The sequence below is a fragment of the Rhinolophus ferrumequinum genome, chromosome 10 (genome assembly GCF_004115265.2).
Source record: "Rhinolophus ferrumequinum isolate MPI-CBG mRhiFer1 chromosome 10, mRhiFer1_v1.p, whole genome shotgun sequence".
Classification (NCBI taxonomy): Eukaryota; Metazoa; Chordata; class Mammalia; order Chiroptera; family Rhinolophidae; genus Rhinolophus; species Rhinolophus ferrumequinum.
In genome coordinates, this window is record NC_046293.1 from 73,933,877 (window position 1) to 73,955,562 (window position 21,686).

Below are 21,686 nucleotides of genomic sequence, written 5' to 3' on the forward strand. Positions count from 1 at the left end.
ACCAGATTTCTGAATTCACAACCACCCCCATGCCAGAGATGAAGATTCCTTTTGTTTAATCTCAACTCTCAACATGGTATTTGGTCCACACCAGTGAATATAGATTAATCCAAATTTTAATCTTGGAGGGTGAGGTGAGGCCAATAACATTTTATTAAACATACTATTTTCACTCAAAGTACAATTAACTTGGGTGATTAAATGTGTTCATAAAAGATCTATTGTAATAACTGCTTTTAATATTGTATAAATGAATAAGCTAAAAAACAAATACCATAAATTTTTAGAAACTTTTACATTGTAGAAAACACTATTCTTAGTGATAGAATAAAAACCAATCTTTCTGGCATCACATTTAAGAAACTGAATACAGATTTAAAAAATGCTGCTAATCCATCTTTTATTTTCTTTCTCTTATAACTCATGCCAACAAAATAAAGCTTTGGAATTCTACAACAACAATATATTTCTATTAAATAGTGTCATAAATCTGACTCACTTTGATTACATATCATCTTATGAAAATGTTACTTTTGTAAAAAGAAATTGAGTAAAATGTCTTCTTTGAAAGAGGACATTAAAAGCTTCTGCACAGCAAAAGAAATCATCCACAAAACAAAGAAGCAACCAACCTAATGTGAGAAGATATTTGCAAAAACTTCTCCGATTAGGGGCTAATATCCAAAATATATAAAGAACTCATACAACTCAATGACAAAAAAACAAACAATCCAATTAAAAAAGGGGCAGAGGACCTGAACAGACAACACTTCTCCCAAGAATACATACAAACGGCCAACAGATATATGAAAAGAGGCTCAACTTCACTATCTATTAGGGAAATGCAAATCAAAACCACAATGAGATACAACTTCATACCTGTTAGAATGGCTATTATTGACAAGGCAAATAATAACAAGTGTTGGAGAGGTTGGAGAGGTTATGGAGAAAAAGGAACCCTTGTACACTGCTGCTGGGAATGTAAATTGGTACAGCCATTATGGAAAACGTTCCTCAAAAAATTAAGAATAGAATTACCACATGATCCTGCAATCCCTCTTCTGGGTATCTACCCCCCAAATTTGAAAACATTTATCCGTGAAGATATGTGTACCCCTATGTTCACTGCAGCATTATTCACAGTGGCCAAGACATGGTAACAACCAAAGTGCCCTTCAACAGATGATTGGATAAAGATGTGGTACATGTATACAACGGAATGTTACCATTAGAAAAGATGATATACTGCCATTTGCAACAACATGTATGGATCTTGAGATTATCATGGTAAAATAAATCAGATAGAAAAAGTCAAGAACCATATGACTTGCCTCATATGTGAGATGTAAAACTGAAAGCAACAAATGAACAAGACAAACAAACAAAGAAACAAAAACTCATAGACACAGACAACAGTGGTTACCAAAGGATAAGGGGGGGGGGAGAGGTAGGGTGTAGAAGAGAGTAAAGGGGGTCAAATACATGGTAACGGAAGGAGAACTGATTTAGTGGTGAACACACAATGCGATATATAGATGATGTGTTATAGAAATGTACCCTTGAAACCTATGTAATTTTACTACCCAATGTCATCCCGATAACTTTAATAAAAATTAAAAGAAGAAAAGACCTGTAAGAACAGAAAACATGAGACAAAGAAACACAAAAAGCAGTATCACTAGTTTTATCCAGGTTAGAAGATTTAAGGAAGCATTTTTTATGTTGGTCTTTAATTTGAAGTAGTGTTCAATTTTTACCTTAAAACAGTACACTCTTTCACACTCTGGAATGTGATATATCTTGCTACTCTAAAGGGTAAAGCATTAAGAAAGAAAGATTCTCTTTTTCAGAGCAAAGAACTCTGAAAAAGACTCTTGGAATTCAAAAGGACTCTTGAAGTTTAAAGGAGAACCGGAAGTTTTTTTTTACAGTAATCTTGTAAATCATACAAGAGTTTTTCCGGAGTGATGTGACTCATGTTGAAATTTATATTTGCTGTTTCCAAAAACATTTTTATTTTTGTTTTTTAAAGTAAAGTAGTATTTATTATCAAGTGGGTACAGGATAGTTTCACAACCTACTTGGTAGGTTTGAGGAACCCTGAGTCCTTTTAGTTGTTCCATTAAATCTCTACAATGGGGTAAATCCCAAGTGTCCCTTAGAAAAGGGAAATAACAGAATTTTATAATATTCCTTGACTTAGTTCTTATTCAAAAAATATTTGAGTGCCTACTATGTAAGATATCATGATTGGCTCCGCGGTAATATGAAGATTAGTCTTACTTTCAGGGAGATTACAGTCTGGTAGAGATACTGAGTTCTATCCAGATAATTCTATTAAAAATACAATTCAATGAACTGTTCATTCGCAGCATTAAATGCTACAGAAGCACAGAGGAGGGGATGTGACTCTTGTTAGAAGCACCCAAGAAAAGTTTCACGAGAAGGGTGAAATAGGAGGGAACTATTAAAGGGGAAAACAGTGAACTGCAATGAATGAAGTGAATTGAAAATGTGTTGGAGCACTTCAATAAGCATAATAAGGAATTAGGGAGGCTGAGGAGCCATTGAAGACATTGTGAGTAGGAAAATAACATTATCAGGACCGACTTTTAGGAAGATTAATGCGAAGATAGTTGAAAATGGATTAAAGTACAGGAAAACTAGAGATAGGGAGACTTGTTTTTGATCAATCTAATATGAAGGGATGAAGGGATATCAGGGATCTAAACATTGTACTTTGATTTATAATAAGGAATATGTATGAGCTCTGACAATTAAGTTCATGAACTCATCCTAGAAAAAGTGCTACATACCTCATTTCTGAATATCACTATGGTCACCTTTGAAGTACTCCCCTTGGGAAGCTACACACCGACACCAGCACCTAGTCCAGCCTTCAAAGCAATTTTGGAACTCTTTTTCTGGAATGGCCATCAGAGCTGTCGTCCTATTACCGTTGATGTCCTGAATGTCATCAAAATGTCTTCCTTTCAATATTTCCTTTATCTTTGGGTAAAGAAAGAAGTCATAAGGGGCCTGATTAGGTGAGTAGAGAGGGTGTTCCAATACAGTTATTTGTTTACTGGCTAAAAACTCCCTCACAGACAGTGCCCTTTGAGCTGGTGCGTTGTTCTGATGCAAGAGCCATGAATTGTTGGCGAAAAGTTCAGGCTGTCTAACTTTTTCATGCAGCCTTTTCAGCACTTCCAAATAATAAACTTGGTTAACTGTTTGTCCAGTTGGTACAGACTCATAGTGAATAATCCCTCTGATATCAAAAAAATATTAGCAACATCTTTGCAACAAGTTCGCATCTTGGGCACAGACCTCCTAAAACCCCTGGAATATCCTAAGTGATGAGAACAATACAAGTGTCTTTTGTGATGTTAATGAGGTGACTTTCTGACCACACCTAAGGATGGGGGCTGGTTGCCAAGAAACCAACCCTGTGATTAGAGGATTGGAAGTTTCAGTCCTGCTGCTCCTGACCTTCAGGGAGAGAGGAGCTGGAGGCTGAATCAATCTCTGAGAGCCAATAATTTAATCAATCGTGCCTACATAATAAAGCCTCCATAAAAAATCCAAATGGACAAGGTTTGGAGACCTTCTGGGTTGGTGAACACCTGAAGACCTGGGGAGACTGGACCTCCTGGAGAGGTCCTGGAAGCTCCTCAGCCCTTCCCTTTACCTTGCCCTATGCATCTCTTTCATCTGGCTGTTCCTGAGTTACATCCTTTCATAATAAAGCAGTAATCTATTGGAAAATAATGAATAATTAATTTCTTTACCAGTAATCAGGTAAACTGGTTACATGAGTTCTGTGAGCCACTCCAGCAAATTAGTTGAACCCAAGGATAGGGTCGTGGGAACCTCCAATCTGTAGCCAGTTGGTCAGAAGAAGAGGTAACAACCTGGGCTGTGACTGGCATCTAACGAAGGGAAAGGGGGAAGTCTTGTAGCACCGAACCCTTAACCTATGGAATCTGATGCTCTCTCTGGGTAGATATGAGAATTGAGTTGAATTGCAGCACATCCAGCTCGTGTCCCGATCATTGCTTGGCGGTGTGGTGGCACGGCCCCCTCTCTCTACCACACACACACATTTAAGCTCTATGAAGGGGAAGACTCATCACATTTGTTGTTAGATCATTGTGTTTAGCATTGTGCTTGGCACATAGTATGCACTCAATACTTTGATTGAATAAATGTCTGGAAGTTGAAGGTGAGGAAGGGGTGAGTATTGTAATTATTTGTATATTTGTCACATTTCTATCAGGGATGTGGTTATAAAGATATGTCAACCTAACCTCTGGTGAAGACATGTTTTTTCTTTCATAATAGATATACACCGTAGGACCCCAAACAACATATTTCCTAATAGGAAATTCATGTTATATGATAGTAATGATCTCCATTATTGCCTAAATGTCTTCCATCTGAAAAATAAATTATTTTTCTTAGGAATAAACGCCCTCAAATGGTACTAAGTCTATAGTTTTCTTTTTTTCCAAAAGAAATGACCCGTAATTTTCTTGAATCTGTCACTTAATTTCTCTATACCTAAGTTCCTAGGCCAAATAAAAGGGTAAGGCAGGGATAAGGTCACACTATTTCATAGGATATCTCCTTAGGAAGGAGAGGTTTTGAAGGAAACCATATTGATTAAGGTGCTACCAAGTTTATTGACCTAATAGAGAGATTGATGTAAACTACGGAAAGTCGTAGTGTTATGATGGCTGCTTATTTAAAATTCCATTGTTTGCAAAGCAAATATATGACAAAAAGAGCCATATTGAAATATATGTAATTTATTCAATAATCCTTAATGGATTATTTATTCATTCATTATGAGCAGTTTCCTGATTTTTCTTTCCCCCCCGGTTTTAATGAGATATAATTGACATATAACATTGTAGAAGTTTAAGGTGTACAACATGATTTGATATACGTATATATTGCAAAGTGATTACCACACCAATTTTAGTTAACATTGATGGATTTTTAATTTGATCCTATTTCTCAAAGTCTAAAAGCTAATTCACTAACAGTGAAATTGTTTTGTGATATATTGCCTTGACACTTTCCACTTTTAAGGACAAAAGTTATGTAGAACCCTCAGGAATTTAAGCAAGATAAATATAGTTCATATCTATAACTGCTTGAATTAAGATATAGTCTGTGATATCATGGAGTTCCTAATCTGGCTGAGGACATAAATACGTAGAAAGTAAACTTTTGTTCTACAATGTAAATAAAGTTCTATAGGAAAACAGAGGTGCAAACATTTATGGCATCATTGAGGGTGTAAGTTAGGGTGCCAAGGAGGAGAGGAGAGAAGTGATGTTGAAAAGTGAACTTGGTCAGAGGTACACTGTAAGCAACCAAGAGTCAGAATAGGCTTTTAAATCAACATCCCAGGCATGATTATGTGTGTATTTCAGGAAGATCACACTAGATAATGTGTAGGAGAGATTGGGATATCAGACAAGGAGGCATAGTCCAAATATGAGTTTATAGGCAGTAATCCCAGTGAACCAATACTAGTTGTCACTTTATTATTATAAAGTATTTCTACTTTACTAAGCACTCTACAATCTTACTCCTGACCACAATCAGCTTTTCAGAGAGATGCTCAGCTAGTAAATGAAGCAATAGGATTTGATCTGAGGTTCTAACACTTAAACATAGCACATACTTTCCAGCGAGAGAGATAATTAAGGTTTCCAATTAAGCCCATGGCTGTGGGAATAGACAGGAAGTAATCACCCTAAGAGATGCTTTAGAAGTAGAAATCAAAGGGATTTTTGAGGACAAGTTATCTATGGATAGTGAGGGAAAGGATCCGAGAGTGCAGAGTAGGTGATTTTGTTTGTTTGGTTGGCCAACCCTCTGCTTAGGAAGGACCGGGAGAGGAAAGATGGTTAATTTAGTTTTGGAAAGATGGTTTTGAGTCGCTTGTGGGGAGTAGCCAGGTGGAGTGGGGGCTGTAAATACCGCTCTGAAGCCCCAGAACGAAATGAGATCCAAGACGAAGTGATTGGGAGTCTTGAAGATGACTGAAAACACAAAGGTGAATGAAATAACCCAGATTGAAGGAAGGCACCAGGAGTCAAGCCAAATTTTAAATTGGAAATGTCAGAGGGTGATTTGGACTAAGAGGATGGAAGAACCCGGTGAGGGTGATGTCAACTGAGGAAAGGTTCTCAGGAAGGAGGAAGGGTTCAGTCAACCCTGTCAAATGCTGCAGAACACAAAGCACACGACATTTGAACAAGGTAAGAATGTGGCTTCGTACATAGTAGCCACGTGGATGGACTTAAAACTGTGCCCCACCAGGGCTAGCCACCGGGTCGACTTCTGTTTCTTTTTCACGAGAAGCCAATGTTTCCCACGCATTCTCCTTCAATGCTTTATCCTTTCCTCCCTTCTTCCATGTGGAGTGTAATTCTCCTCCGCAGACATATCAATGTTTTGGGACTCGCCTCCCACTTCTCTCCCTTCCAGCTGCTTACCGTTGCTATGGAGACCTTCACTTAATTAACCCGACCGAGGAAGAGGGCACCACCGACGGGAAGAAAACCCACCAGAACAGCGGCGGGAAGGGCGGAGCAGAGCGAGGGCTCGCGGAGAGGAGCCGGGAGGAGGAAGCGCACAGGCAGGCGGCGAGTGGCTGCGACCGCGGGCTTCTGCGCGGACTCCGCGCCTCGGGGACCCTGTCACCGCGCGCTGCAAGTCGGAGCGGGAAATTCGCAAGGCACGAGCGGTGCTGCCCCGGGTCAGGGTCCGGCTCGTGTCCCCGCGGATTGCAGGGGCGCCTGGCACTCCTCGCGCTGTGACTGCCAGGTTTCTGCTCTTTCCTCCTTCCCCCACTAGTCTGACCATTTTTAACACCCACCCCTGCTCCCACCCCCAGTTCTTTTCCTTTATCTGTTCTTCTCTCCATCGTTTAAAAGTTGGCTTCTCAGAACTGTTTCTAGAATAGCGCGCCTCGGGGCAGCTGCTCTGTTTGTCCGCTCCTGGGCACAAATCCTGTGACTCACCACTGAATCTGAGCCGGGACTTGGGGCTTGAAGAACAGGCAGCGGGAGCGATCTTTCCACTTTGATATTCTTATTATTGTACACCAGCCTTTGAAATTCGACATTACACTTAGTTTTTTTTTTTTTTGGGGGGGGGCATAATACCACAACCCCGAGTTAGAACATTTTTGCTAAGAAAAAGGAACAAGGTTAAAGCTTTGCAGTTTTGTGGAGGAGTCTGCAGACTCAGTGATTAAGTATTTCTTTTTATAACAACTGGGCACATTTTATCTGAACACTTGCTTTATTACAACTAAAGATTTTTGTAGGATGAAACCTGCTTTAGAGTGGGCTTTAGACAGTTTTGAAGTTGATCCGGGTACCTGTTTACTATTAAAATGACATTTTTTTCAGTTTTAGAAATACATATTTTAAGTACAGATTTTTTCTTTTTCCCCCTTGTATGTCTTAAATTTAACATAAAAACCTCTTAGGTCCCCAGACACTCTAGGTTCCGAGGAAACGCTACACAAGCTTTTTAGATGAATTCTTTTTAAAAATAAATTGAAAGAGATTTTGAATGTTTTACCCATTTAAGTTGCAGTTTCACCAACAGTATATTGAAATATTTTTCATGATGATAAAATGCGAGGAATTACTTTCAACGGAGAAGCATCGTGTAGGTGTTGTAGATTTCCACCCATTAAGGTTAAATAGTTTCACATAATGCAATGTAATTGCCTGATTTTATTTTTAACACCTCCTTTATATTTAATTATAGCAGCTGCTAGAAGCAAATTATTTTGTTGTTTGTTGGAAAGCTCTGATGTTTCCAATTTTATTAGGTGGAGAATATCATGAAGCATCTACTTATTAATAATGTCTTAACATTCAGTTGGATGAGCACTCAATCTAAATTGAAAGATATAACATTAAAGCGAAACATACACACCACATAATTTCCAATAGTTTAGTAGTGAATCAGACCATACATGTTTGATTGAACTGAATATGTTTTATTTTCCAGATGGAGAAATCAATTATTCTGCTGTTTTGGATACAATATGCTATTAAGGTAAGACATTTTGAATGTGCCCTTTTAGGAATAATTAATTAATGGACCAGATACTATTGCATTGCATTTATCTATTTTGGAAAATAAGGGGTGTGTTAAGAGACATAACACTAAACATTAGGTTTATTACCTACGAAAAATTTTCTTTGCTAGGTCCTGTCAAATTTGTGCATATAGATGGCATCTGTTTGATGAAACCTGCTTACAAATTATATTAGGGATAATTAGTGGGGAGGGAGAGAAGAATTTGTTGAAAGACATGTCATCTAGGGAACATAGCAGGCCTCTGAGCCTATGGTCTCTTTTGCCTCAATTGGTAACCATTTTCTTCACCTGTCTTTGAACCAAGGCTCTAAAATGACTCAAACATTTTGCACTCAAACTTAGTTTCATTGCAAACGTATTTTTAAGAATGTCTGTGAATTAATTCAGTTTTGTAGCCATTATGATCAAAGTACACAACTGACATACCAGGAGGGTGTGCTGTGTTTTTCCTATGACTTTGAGTCTCTACCTTCTCCATATTTACCCTGGGAATATGGTGTTTCCTAGTTTGAGAAACATGGATCTTAAATTTCCTTGCTCTTATTTTACTTCCCTTTCTTAAGTTATTTTCAAAATTATGTTTACAAATAGAGTATCCAATGGATATTATTTAATTCATGTGTAGAAATCAATATTGCTGAAATATTTTTCAATTATAATTTGGCACATTTTAGGTTTGATTTTTGTAATTTTGCTCATAAAATAATAACTGAGAATACATTTTTATTATTTCACCATTATTTTTCTTTCCCATTTTAGATCTCAAAAAGTTTTTATTATATACCAGTAAATAAACAAACAACAACAATTCTTATTGAATGGGAAGAATTTCCTAAAGGAGGAAATCCTGAATTTTATTGTTTACAATACCAACGTGTTAATAATTTTGCTCAAAAAGTAAGGCCTCATTTTTCTGGGCTTTGATGAAAAGTAAGCACAGTGTAAATTTGTTGTAACTAAATGCCACATCAGAAATAAGAACTTAATAGTTATTGTGATTTCTTTTATTTTATTAATATATAAAATGTTAGCATTTTATGAAGTATCTTTAATTAGTAGTTGATCAAAACAATACTTAACTTTTTCATAGGAATGATTATGTATCTTCCTTTTTAGAATTTGAATACTATACAGACAGTAGTTATTTAAAAATAACAATTTTATGTAAAATAGATATTTTATGTATATGTTTAGATTCCATATTGGAAAAGCTGTTTCTTATGAAGGAGATTTACAATATTCAAACTGTTAATGTATCTGACAGAGAATTAGTAAACATTTCTTAAGCAGATGTATCTCATTATTTACAGAATATCAAAAGCATTCCTGCAGACCCACAAAAACTTCCAAACTCAATAATAACACTAGAAGAAAATGAAGACTATCACATTATTATACAGTCCATAAAATATGGACAACTATTAAGTGAAAAGTCATTTCAAACTCGTAAGTCATATGTATATGTTGTTCAGCTATATTTCCTAATTATAGAAGAGAAAACACCAGATAATTTGAATTTTACAGTGATTAACAGGTATGTAATGGCAGTTGAAAATCACGTCATGATAATAGTAGCCTGTTCTTTAAATATAATGTAAATTTCAATATTTAAAGGTAATTGTAAACTAAGCTAAGAAAAACATTTTCAGTTTTGGCATTTAATGTGTGATCATTTAAATAGGTAGGTACAGTGGAAATGTTAAGTGTAATCCAGATTATTCTAAAAAAATATTATAATGTGGATTTGAAATCCAATTCAATCATTCTAAATAGTGTACAGTAAACTTCCATATAGTCTAGACAGTATTTTATAGTTGATAATATTTTCTCTGCATGGTGAATCTTTCGTAATTCAATATCCTTTATGTTTCATTCAGTTTTGTTTGAAAACATACTAATTATTCTCTATGATTATTTTTAGGGGGAATCTCAGCTAGAAATATTAAAACAATAGCAACAAGTACAAGTGTTTCTTTTAACTGGAGTGTGCTATCTTCGAATGACATTTCAGTGTCAATATCTCTTAATAATTCTTCACAAATTATGCAAAATAATGTCATTGTTTATGAGTGGGATGATTTGAAAACTGCCACCTTATATACTTTTACTTTTGAATTTAAACGGTTGCATTTGGATTTTATAAATATACTTCAGAGACTGGATGTTCAAGTTGAAACAGGTATATAGATATTTGGTTCATTATTTCTAGATATTAATTATATATTAATTTACATTATTAATTAATAATATATTATACATAATATATTTTATTTTATGTATTATATATATTAATATATATTACATATTTTGTAGATAAATTGGCAGTTATCTTGCTCTTTTAAAAAGTAACTACTTGTAAGTGAATTAGCATAGTCCCCTTTTTCTAATTATATCATTCTGGTCTGTGACTAATTTAGTGGACAAGCTGGATTTAACAGTACAAAGGTAAGAACCAACTATATTTCCCTACCACCACTTCTTTTAAACTGCGCGAAGTGGGTTCTCTTTTCTTTAACTCTGGCAGTGGTTCATATAAATTCCATAACTTTTTAGGTGACTTTAAAGTATCAATGAACAGTCTCATTTTCAGATATTAAAAGGTACATTAAAATCTAATATAAAAATATCAGTCTTTCATCCTATTTTAAGCTTCTCCATTACTCATCCTGATCAGATGTGACCAAAATTTGGAATACTGTAAGGGGAAAGGGAGTGTGTTTATTTTTTTGTGTGTCTTTCTAGTTCCACTTCCTTCCCTCACAAGGTGGGAAAAGGTATGAGAAGAGGATATAGTCATAGATAGCTAATGAGGGCAATATACTCTCTGTGATGGGCTGAGTCCCATTTTAATACCTCTAAGAATAATCAGTGAATCACAATGTATTTTTACAAGTGAAGTGAAGAAACACTTGAATAGTAAGAAAAGACAAAAAAGTACTTAAAGCACTTCACTTCCTCTCCCCATCCTCCGTCTTCCCCTGTGAAAAAATAAGACAACAGTTTCTTCAAAAGATCCTTCTCATATCTTCCTAATATGGTGGGTTGAGGAACTGATGAAGCATGAACAAGAGTTAAAATACAATACCTACTCTGAACAGGCTGATTTTCCTCAGTCTTTCTGGTGTGTTATGCAATCTTGGAGCAAAAAGCTAAGCAGCCATCCATTTTTTTCCCCCCTAGAAGGTGAACCCCTAGAAGGTGAAGTGAAGCGGCAGAAAACAGAATTCTTAGCAAGCATTACGTCTAGTCCTCTGAAATATACTTTAAAATGTTTCTATCAGTACAAGAATAAGGGATAGAAAAGTCAACCTAAAGTAACTTCAAAAAAAGAAAAACATCTGTGTTTTTTTGTTTTTATTAAGTTATAACTGGACAATAATTCTGCTTAATTAATTCTTATAGCTACTTAAAACAACTATTCTAATCAGTCATAATTCATTTACTACTTGAATAATAACAGCTTTAGCACTTTTATTGGTTTGGTAGAAATATAGGGCAAGTGCACAATTAATAGATGAGGTTTTCACAATTAACTTCCAGAGATGTTAAGAAATATAATTATGAAATGTTATTACTGACTTTATCTTTAACAAATCATTTTTCTTTTGATAGGTTCATGTTCGCAAGGATGGATAGCATTAAAAAATAGCTGTTACAGAATTAGCAAAGAGAGTAAGCCGTGGAATGTAGCCCAGCAACATTGTAAGTTATCCCTAAATTCTGCACACCTTGTGGATATAAAAAATGAAGAAGAAAAAAAATTTGTATTTTCACATCTCAGGTCAAAGAATCAAATAATAATATGGACTGGTCTAAATGATTTAAAGGTCAGTAAATGTAAAGAAATCCATATATTATGATAAACAATACTATTTTACCTATGTTCATTCATCGTTTATTCATTTATTCCTTCCTTCATTCAATAAATATTTACTGAGTATTTGTTATAAGCCAGACACTGTTTCTCTTTTTATTTTTCCATTCTCTTTCTCCTCACCTCCTCATTTTTTGGAGCAGTTATAGGTTCATAGCAAAACTGAAGGGAAGGTGCAGAGATTACCCATGTCTCCAGACTTGAATAGCCTCCTCCACTATCAAGTCCAGAGTGGTACATTTGTTACAACTGAAAAACCTACGTGGATACATCATAATCACCTATGAATCACCTATGAACTATGAATCAAAGTTCATAGTTTACGTTAGTTTACATTCACTCTTGGCATTGTATATTGTATAGGTTTGGGCAAATATATAATGACATGTATCCAACATTTTGATATCTTAAGAGTATTTTTGCTGTTCTAAACATCCTCCGCCTGTGCCTATTCGTCTTTTCCTCACTTCGATCTCTTTTGTAAGCATCTATTTCTTTACCTAATTTTGCTTTACTTTGGTCTCCCCCAGACCCCCGTCTTAAATTCATTTGAGTGATCTCATCCATTTCTTCACTTATCACCCAAACCAATGTTCTCAAACATTGTCTGCCTCACTTTCTTCTTACGAGCTCCAGACACCTATCTAACTTTTTTCTGATTATCTCTTCTGGAATTTTCCACAGACAAATAAACATTGCCCAGACTGACTTGTCATCTTCCCACCAAACCTGCTCCACTTCCTCTATTGCTCACCTCTGTGAATAACACAATAATATGAACCTGAAAACATGGACTTCTTCTCCACTTTATTCCTTTCATTCCACACATACAGGCTTATGAAGTTCAATTTTACTAAAAGAGTACAGAAGGATCTGAAGATGTCATTCAATACCAGTGAAAAGGAGTGCGTGACATTTTTCTCCATTTTTCTTAATGCTATGCGATATCTCATGAAATTTCATTTTGGTCAGCGTTTTGTAGGAAAACACAAGACCTAACCCAATTATCTCTGACTAGTTTATGTTTTTTTTTCCTGATGATCCATTTAATTTTATTTCCTGCTACTCAAAAATAAATCTGTTCTCCGTGACATACCCTGATCAGTAGTGACCCAAGGCAAATTCTCTCAGTTTGATACCAGTGTTTCTCTGGAACATTGCATAAGCCTGGGGAAAATTATTGGCAATCTTTAATGACATTTTCATCCTCTTTTTGAGCTCCCTTTATCTTTTAATAGGCAGAGAAAGAAGTTCTGATAAAGATTCCTCAACTCACAGTTCCTTTCAGACATCTCAGAAGCACCCCCTCCCAGCATTTCAGTCTCTTTCAAAGTATACCAGTTAGTGCACATATAATTGTTTCCTGCTGTTAGCATGATTGTTATAAACTGTTTAAATGAAATGTTCTCTTCCCAGAGTTATGGCTACTGGTTTCTGGTAAAAGGTCCAGGTAATATGGTCACGATAGCCAAAGAGGCTCTCAAGGCATCCTCATGGTTGCTATGAATTCCTCAAAAGTGTTTCAGATACAGTCTCTGCTTTCAAGACTCTTAGAAATAACTTGGGAGGTAAATGAAACATCAAAGTAAATATAAAATTTTTATTTGTGGTAGTAGCTAAGTCCTATAGTGTCTCTTAAGTGCTAAGTACCATTCTATGTGCTTTGCTTGTACTCGTATGACGTACAAGGAGATTGGAGCACACAGACTTAACTTGTCCACGTGGACGTGCATCAGTCTGCTCTTAACCACTGTCCTCGGGGAACTCTGCATTAAGCTGGTCTCTTGAGGTTGACATCCAAGTTACCTGCTGGGTTATAATCCCTGTGGTAGGCTGAGAAAGTCATCAGCTCTTTCACTCATGCTGAACAAGGGCGAGTTTGTTAGTGGACTTCAAGGATAGATTGTCTTTCTTGTTCATCAGTGCCTTCCTAGCTTCAGTTAGGGCCCGGCATTCAGCAAGACCTTACTGAATGAAAGGTTAATAGTCTCTGTGTTACACTTTGTGAAGGTTATATAGGTAACACTCAATTTAGTTCTCACAACAACCTTCTGAGGTAGGCATTCTCATTATTCTCATTTTATGGATAAGGAAAATGGAGCTCAGAAAGTTCCTGGGTCACATAGGTAATAAATAGGCATGCCAGGCCTTGAACCTATATCTGTCTCACTAATACTTATGCCCTAACTGCTTGAATATACTCCTCTTGAGCCTTTGTTTTCAAAACTGCAGCACCATGTATGCAATAAAGCAGAGTCTTTAAGGAAAAAATATTCCTCTATCCGTTAGGTGGCATTGGGATTTTTTTTTTTTTTAAATCTCTTTAAAATGTTTGGAGGGAGCACTTCTCTTTAATTCTCATCTATGCAACTAGCTTGGAGCTGAGCTTGATGCTGGGATGGCATGATAATCACAATATAGACATAGTCTCTGTTTTCATAGCGCTCATTATCTCTAAGAATTTTATTTCTTTTATGAGCAACTATTATGGGCCTGGTGTTTTGCATACACGCTCTCTAAAACTGTTGACAACCATGCAAAGTAGTTATGACATCTCCATTGTACAGGGAAAAAGCTTTAGTTTCTAACAGGTTAGCAGTGGTCCAAGAATAGCTTAGTGGTAGAAATATTGATTAGAATACAGGTCAAAATATAAGGTTTGTCAAAGCTTGTACTTTTCCTACTACCCCTTTCAAGGGGGGTAGCCACATGACTGTGTAGAGATGCGTTCATTACTTGTGAGAATTGAGGTTGGTTACATTCACCAGTGACATCCCTTAGCGGAAAAGTAATAACCTCTCCTGATGCATACGACTTATTTCATGACTTGAAATAAAATAATATCTAATAAGTAATGGGTCTGTGCCTGGCATTGTGTTGAACACTTTACATGTACTCCCTTTTTAATCTTCACAGCAACTTAAGATGTAGATTCTATTATAGAGGCTTAGAGATATGGCTAACAAATAAATGAAAGTGAACTCTGTTTCCAGCTCAGAATCTTTATCAATAAGAAAATCTACATAAATGTATTAAACTGGTTGATGATTTAACAATCATAGAAAATTTTATAATACAGGTGTGATTGATAAAAATTTTCAAGTACACTTATTTGAAGATATGACACTTTCCCTTTAAATTGGCTTCATTTGTACATTTTATTACAGAAAGAAGGTCATCTCACATGGACAGATGGGACATCTTTTGGCCTTAAGAAAAATGAAATCTTTTCTTTTCCACTGCTACCCAGGAACGAAACAGACTGCTACATCTTACAGCAAAATGCAACTGGTTCAAATTATTTTTTTGCAAGGTTTTTCTGTTATGTTCCATTGCCATATATTTGCAAATATGAATGTAATTATTTTTATTAGTATTCTTATATATACATCTCATTCTTTTATTATTTTAAAAATAGAATTGTAGATTTTAATTAAAATATTTTTTTTTTATATATCTTTCAGTACCTTCTCTGCAGGAAAACCTTTTGATCTATATAAAGGATGTTGGAACAACTGAAGTTGTATTTAGTTGGAATAATTTGAGTGGTTGGAATAATTTGAATAAGTGGGTGCAACTAGGATATAAAATTATCATTAAATATTATTTAGATTATACAAAACAATATTTTGAGAGCTTGCCCCCAAATACTACGGAAAAATCAATTACCCAACTATCTCCTGGCCATGTTTACAGATTTTCGCTCTTTGCCATAAATGAATGGGAGGCAAAAACCACGTTAAGTCCAGTATTCATTGTTGAAACACGTAAGTTACAAGACAATTGAAATTATAATTTTTCAAGTATTTAGTATCATCATTAATAGGTACTTCCTGAGGTTCTGGTGTTTTCTCATAACACTAGGGGCATACCTGCAATTTTACCAATTTTAAATTACTATGAATCTGTTTATGTGTTTGGATTCCCTGTTAAATTATAAACTCATAAGGCACTATATTTTATTAGTCTTATAGCACCAGGTAGGCTGGTGCCCAGTCCATAGTAGATAATAAATTTCTGTGGAAATGAGTTTTTGATATGTGGTAATAGCAAGAGATAAACAGACATGTGTGTCTGGACTTTAGGAGTATTACAATGGAGAGAATTAGTAAGGAGCAAAAATAAATGGAAACAAAACTCTCTAGCAAAATATAAGCTGCAATTCCTACTGGTGGTGCATTTAATAAATACTTTCTAGAATTCAGAGAGTGGCTGGCTGGGCAAGACTTGTGTAAACGAGAAGCTTAGACTCAAACTTGAAGGAAGAAAAACAGGAGCAAATGTCTGGAGATATGAATTTGTGGGGAAAGAATAATGCAGACTAACTGGAGAAGGTTTCCTTGGGCATAAGGATAAAATCAGTTTGAGAGGTAGGTAGTGGCAGATTTGGGAGTGCTGGGGGTCTCTGTCTCAGATGGTTGGACTTGACCTTAGAAGCAATGGAAACCCATTAAGACTATAGTTTTTAAGACTTACTTTTCCTTCCACGAAGCACTCTTAACACATCATCTCACTCAGTTCTCACCTCAACTCGGAGTAACTAGAGAAAACTGGACTTCAGAAAGGTTAAGTAAACTGAATCGAGTAACATGCTTTCGTAAGTAGCAGAGCCAAACAGGAACCCAGACGGTCTTATTTTAACTCTTGAGATATTGCTTCTAAAGAAAGAATTAAGAATGTGTATGTTGGGAGGGCAGGGAATGAACATGGGTTTGTGGCTGATATGTGCAAGGTGCTGTTTTAAGAAAATTAATCTGCAGGGGTTAATTAGGAATATCACTGGCGCTGGCTGAAATGGTTTGTAGAGGGGACATATTTCTGTAAGAGGATGAGTGCCTGAGTTCTGGTGATGATGGGATGAAGAGTGTATGATCTGAAGTCTGACAAGACAGAGGAGGTAAACGACATATATGTGGTGCTTGTAATAATAATAATGATGATGATGATTGAACAATAACATGTGTCACACACTGTGCCAAGTGCTTTATATTTCTTATTTAACCTTCACAATAATTTTATGAGGCAGCTACTACTATAATTCCCATTTTATAGTCAAGAATAGTGAGGCTCAAAGAGAGTAAGTAATTTACTCAGGGTGCAGAGCTAGAAAGTGGAAGAGCTGGCACTCAAACCCAGTTGTTCTTTTCAAATTAGAGGGTTATGGAAGTACTGAGAAGTGAGATATTATTCTTCCAAACCATACCACTAATATCATGTATTTTTCTGATATTTTTATCTCACAGGCCCATTATCAGCCCAAAATTTCACAGTTACTCATGTGACCCCAACAGAAATATTTTTACACTGGGATTCTCCAGATCCTGTGTCTTTTCACCATTATCTTGTGACTATTTTGGATGTTGAAAACAATAAATTCGAAGAGGTGTCTGTTGCAAAACTCAACACGTCAACAACAATTAGAAATCTCAAATCTTTCCATCATTATTTGATCTATCTATTCAGTGTAGCGGAAAGAGGAACTTTAAGCTGCTTTGAGAAACCTATTTCAGCCATTACAGGTGCCTTTTAATTAAAAATTTAATTAAAAATGTTGCCCTTTAATTAAAAACATAAACTGCATACGTTGGAATATTATTTTGATGAAATTTAATTATGTCAATCCTTTATAGGTACAAATACTCACAGTTGAATATATGTTTGAATGTTGAATCACAATTTTAAGCGTGGATTCTAAATAGTAATTCATTTAGATTTAAACTCTTACCAGAATTCCTAGAAGACATCTTCATTATCATAGCCTTGGCTAGAAAATAAATGATCACAAAATATGGAGATTAGTTCACCCAGTGTTCTTTAATAACCCTAGATCCAACAAACAGTTCTGCGCATTTGATCAGTGTTACTTTGTTCATTTTCTCACTCAGTGTTATGAGTTGACCTCTAGGGGGCAGTCTCATCCCAGGACTTTTCACCAATTCATTTCTAATCACTCTCCTCCACCTGGCAGTTTTTGAATCCTTGTCTAGAACATAATCATTAAAGTCATTGATCTTTTATTTAAGCATTCTGTTTATCCCCTTAAGATAAGTCATTATTTTTTGAAAATATAAAACACTAATCTATGAAACAGAACATAACAAAGCACCTTTTGGCAGTATGGCTCTATGTATAATGTATGTATTGTTTGTGTGTATATTTAACATGTCTACATGCAAAGTTCTTTGATTGAAATTTCACCAGCTAAAATTTAAACACACCAGAGTTGAGGTAGAAAACCTGCATGAGCATAGCCATAGATTGATTAACCTTCTCATACTTAATGGATATACTTGGGATTCTTTGAAAATGATAATAAGCAAAGATATTTAACGTTTACTCAATGCAAATGTTTAACATACATGTATTCAGTGTTGCAAATCCTAACTGAAGTATTTTTCTGATTGGATACTAGATAGCATATCTTTTTTTCTTCCCTGAGCTCAAACTAAGCATCCTTCAATTGATAAATGCTCAATTGAGTCCCTTACACTTTAAGAAGTTGCTTTCATTTTTAACTGACAGGTAGACTTAGAGGATTTCTCACAGATCCATTAATTTTGAAGTAATATTAAAATCTCCCATGTTAGGTACCTATCGTATCTACCTATTTGTTTAATAGAGGGATGGGAGAAACGTACATGTCAGTCTGTGCATTTAATTTTGGGTCATTTGCTATGTATATCAACTATACATGGACACAACAATCCAAGAATTCTCTGCTTTCAGAAATCTGCATGCCTAAGTTTTTCATCTTCTTCAAGTGTTTTGCTCAAAAATCTGATCTTTTCAAAAGATACTTGCCCTGAATTCCTTATTTACTACCACAACTTCTTCCCTACAGCCGTCACACTCCTGATCAACCTCATTTTGGTTTACTTTTTTTTTTTTTTGTCTATTTCCCCCCATTAGAATATAAGTTCCATAAGGCTGTGACCTTTGTTATTTTTTATTAATGCACGCTACGTGCCTAGGAGAATGATTGATACATAATAGGTGCCCATGTATATTTGATAAAAGACTGAATAATCTCAATAATTGGAACATTACTCTGATGGAACTCTTAAAACTGAAAAATTTGCTAAATACTTTCTATTTTTCCTTTATGTATAATGTATGTGCTTAATCATATTGGTAAATCTTGCATAGTATTAGGTTGGTGCAAAAGTAATGGTGGTTTTTGCAATTTTTTTTTAACCTTTTAAACCGCAATTACTTTTACACCAACCTAATAATAAGAAGACACATTTCCTCCAATACTGAGTCCTTTTCAAGACATGGTGACATCAGGATTTGTTAAATTTCCTTTCAGAACTAATTGATATTGAAATGACATATTTTTGCTCAATAGAATGAGTACTGCTAACAATAAACTGAGATATTGATTTATCTATTTATCTGTTTTTCTAAGGTATTAATCCACCTCAGAAAGTTTATGTTAAACCTGAAGATGTGGGAGAGGACAGCATAGTGCTTCAGTGGGAATCCCCAAAAGATGGCCACGAAGTTTACATTCAAATCAGATCTATACCAGATAAAAGAGAAGTCATGAATCTTTCTGTAAAGGATGCTAACAGATTCAAGATTGATAATTTAATCCCTGGAATGACATATGACATTGGAATGGCAACAGTGGTTAATAGGAACTTGAGTGAACTGGTAACTATTCAACAAACTCTAAGTGAGAATCAAATACTTTGCATTCTTAACATATATTTGCTGATCTTGGGCACTATAACATATTCTTTCTAGACCCCTCTGATAGTAGGTTGTACCTTTAAGCAGATTGTTGGTAGCCCCAAGAGTAATTTGTATCCCTTTTATCCTGGCAATGTTCCCTGCTTGTAGAAAGGCAGCATTGTTTATGATGAAGAACTTGATCCTAAAGCCATCTTACTTAGGTTTGAATCTGGGTTCAACTCTTTGAATAACCCTGAACAATGTGCTCAACCTGTTTATGTTTCAGTTTCCATACTTATAAAATGGGAGAAAATAATAGTATGTATTTCCTGGGATTCCCTGAAAATAGCTGATTTAATACTCGTAAATGTAAGGACTTAGAACAGTACCTGACACATAGCTATATTAGTGTTTATAATAATTATTTTATCAACAAAGGCATGCTATAGCACGGTGGAAGGAAATGGTGACAGTATATGAAAGGATTAGGGCAAAGCAAACAAAAAATTTCTATGTCCTTTCTCAAATAAGATTAATTCACTCAATAAGTAATTGTTGAAAATCTATTAAGGAGGGAGAAAGACAAAAAGTGAAAAGAAAATGAATGAAAACATAATTATATGTATTTATAAGTTGTGATAAACTTTAAGGGTGGGGGGAAAGCAAAGTTATGTGACTGAAAGTAATTGAAGAGGGATAGAGGGTTTTGCTGTAAGTTAAGCTATAATAGAAAGAGTTACATTTGAATGGAGGCTTAAAGTATAAAAAGGGAGCCAGAGTGGAATAAAATCGTGGAAGGGTATTTCAGGTATGAAGGCTATAAAACAGTAAAGAGCTTGGTGTATCTGAGACCAAAAAGACCAGAATGTGTGTTATCAAATGAAGAGGGAGAAGGGTAGTAGGAAATGATACTGGAAAGGTGTTCAGAGGCCAGATCACAAAGAGCATGTAGCCTATGCTTTTGAGTTTCTGTACAGGGCATCGGGAGCCCATTGAGAGTTTTATGCTGGTGAGTAATAATGTAACCTATGTTATACAAATTCACCTGTGGCTATGTGCAAAAAATGATTTGTAAAGGGGCAGGGAAACTGGGGAAGACAGTATTGTAGAATCTAGGCAAAAGATTATGGTGGACGAGATGGCAAGTGCAGATGGATAGTAGAAGATACAGTTTATATTATGGAAGTAGGGGGTCCCAGCTTTAATGTCAGAGTGCTTGTGATGAATAAAGGAGGGGAGAAACTTTGGGTTTTGACTTGAGCAATTTGAGTGGATAGTGGTGACTCTGAAGAGGAAAGATCATGGACTGTGTGGGCCTTTTTGCTAACAGTCAGGGAAGCCTGGTGGAATAAAATGAATTGGTCTAAAAAAGTTACATACCAGCAGTGTCCACACTCAAACAGCATTGACTCTTCCCATTTTATCCTCCAAAGACTAAAACTGAATTCATGTATGGCACTCTCATACTTACATTTCTGAGAAAACCTAGCAGAAGGTAATGATCGTAGGTAAGTTATTAAAAAGAAAACTACTAAGAAAGATATTGCTAAAAAGAAGTATTTCATGCCTGCTAAACAACCCAACAAATATTTATTGGCAGAATGGAAGTACTAAAATAAAAATGCATAGATGGCAAATGAACTGTAGTCTGACATCTGGCAGTTATTAGCAGTATGAGGTTGGAGTGTCCCCATATTGTCTCGGTGCCTAAGTTTTTCTCTCTTAAAAATTTAGATCATTGAATACATTTTAAAGTTGACTTCTAGCTCTACACTCCTATTCTTCTTTGACTCGAGGGAACTTAGTATATTTCAACACATCGAAAAAACAAAATTTTCACCTGTCTTTTTTAGTGATTTCTTTTGAAAAAATTTTCAGCTCTGTATCTTTAGGTGTAAGCCCAGTTCTTAAGTTTATTTAGTTTGAACGCTTATTTGTAAATCTGCTAACCAACATGGTTGCTACCATGTTTCCCCGAAAATAAGAGCTAGCT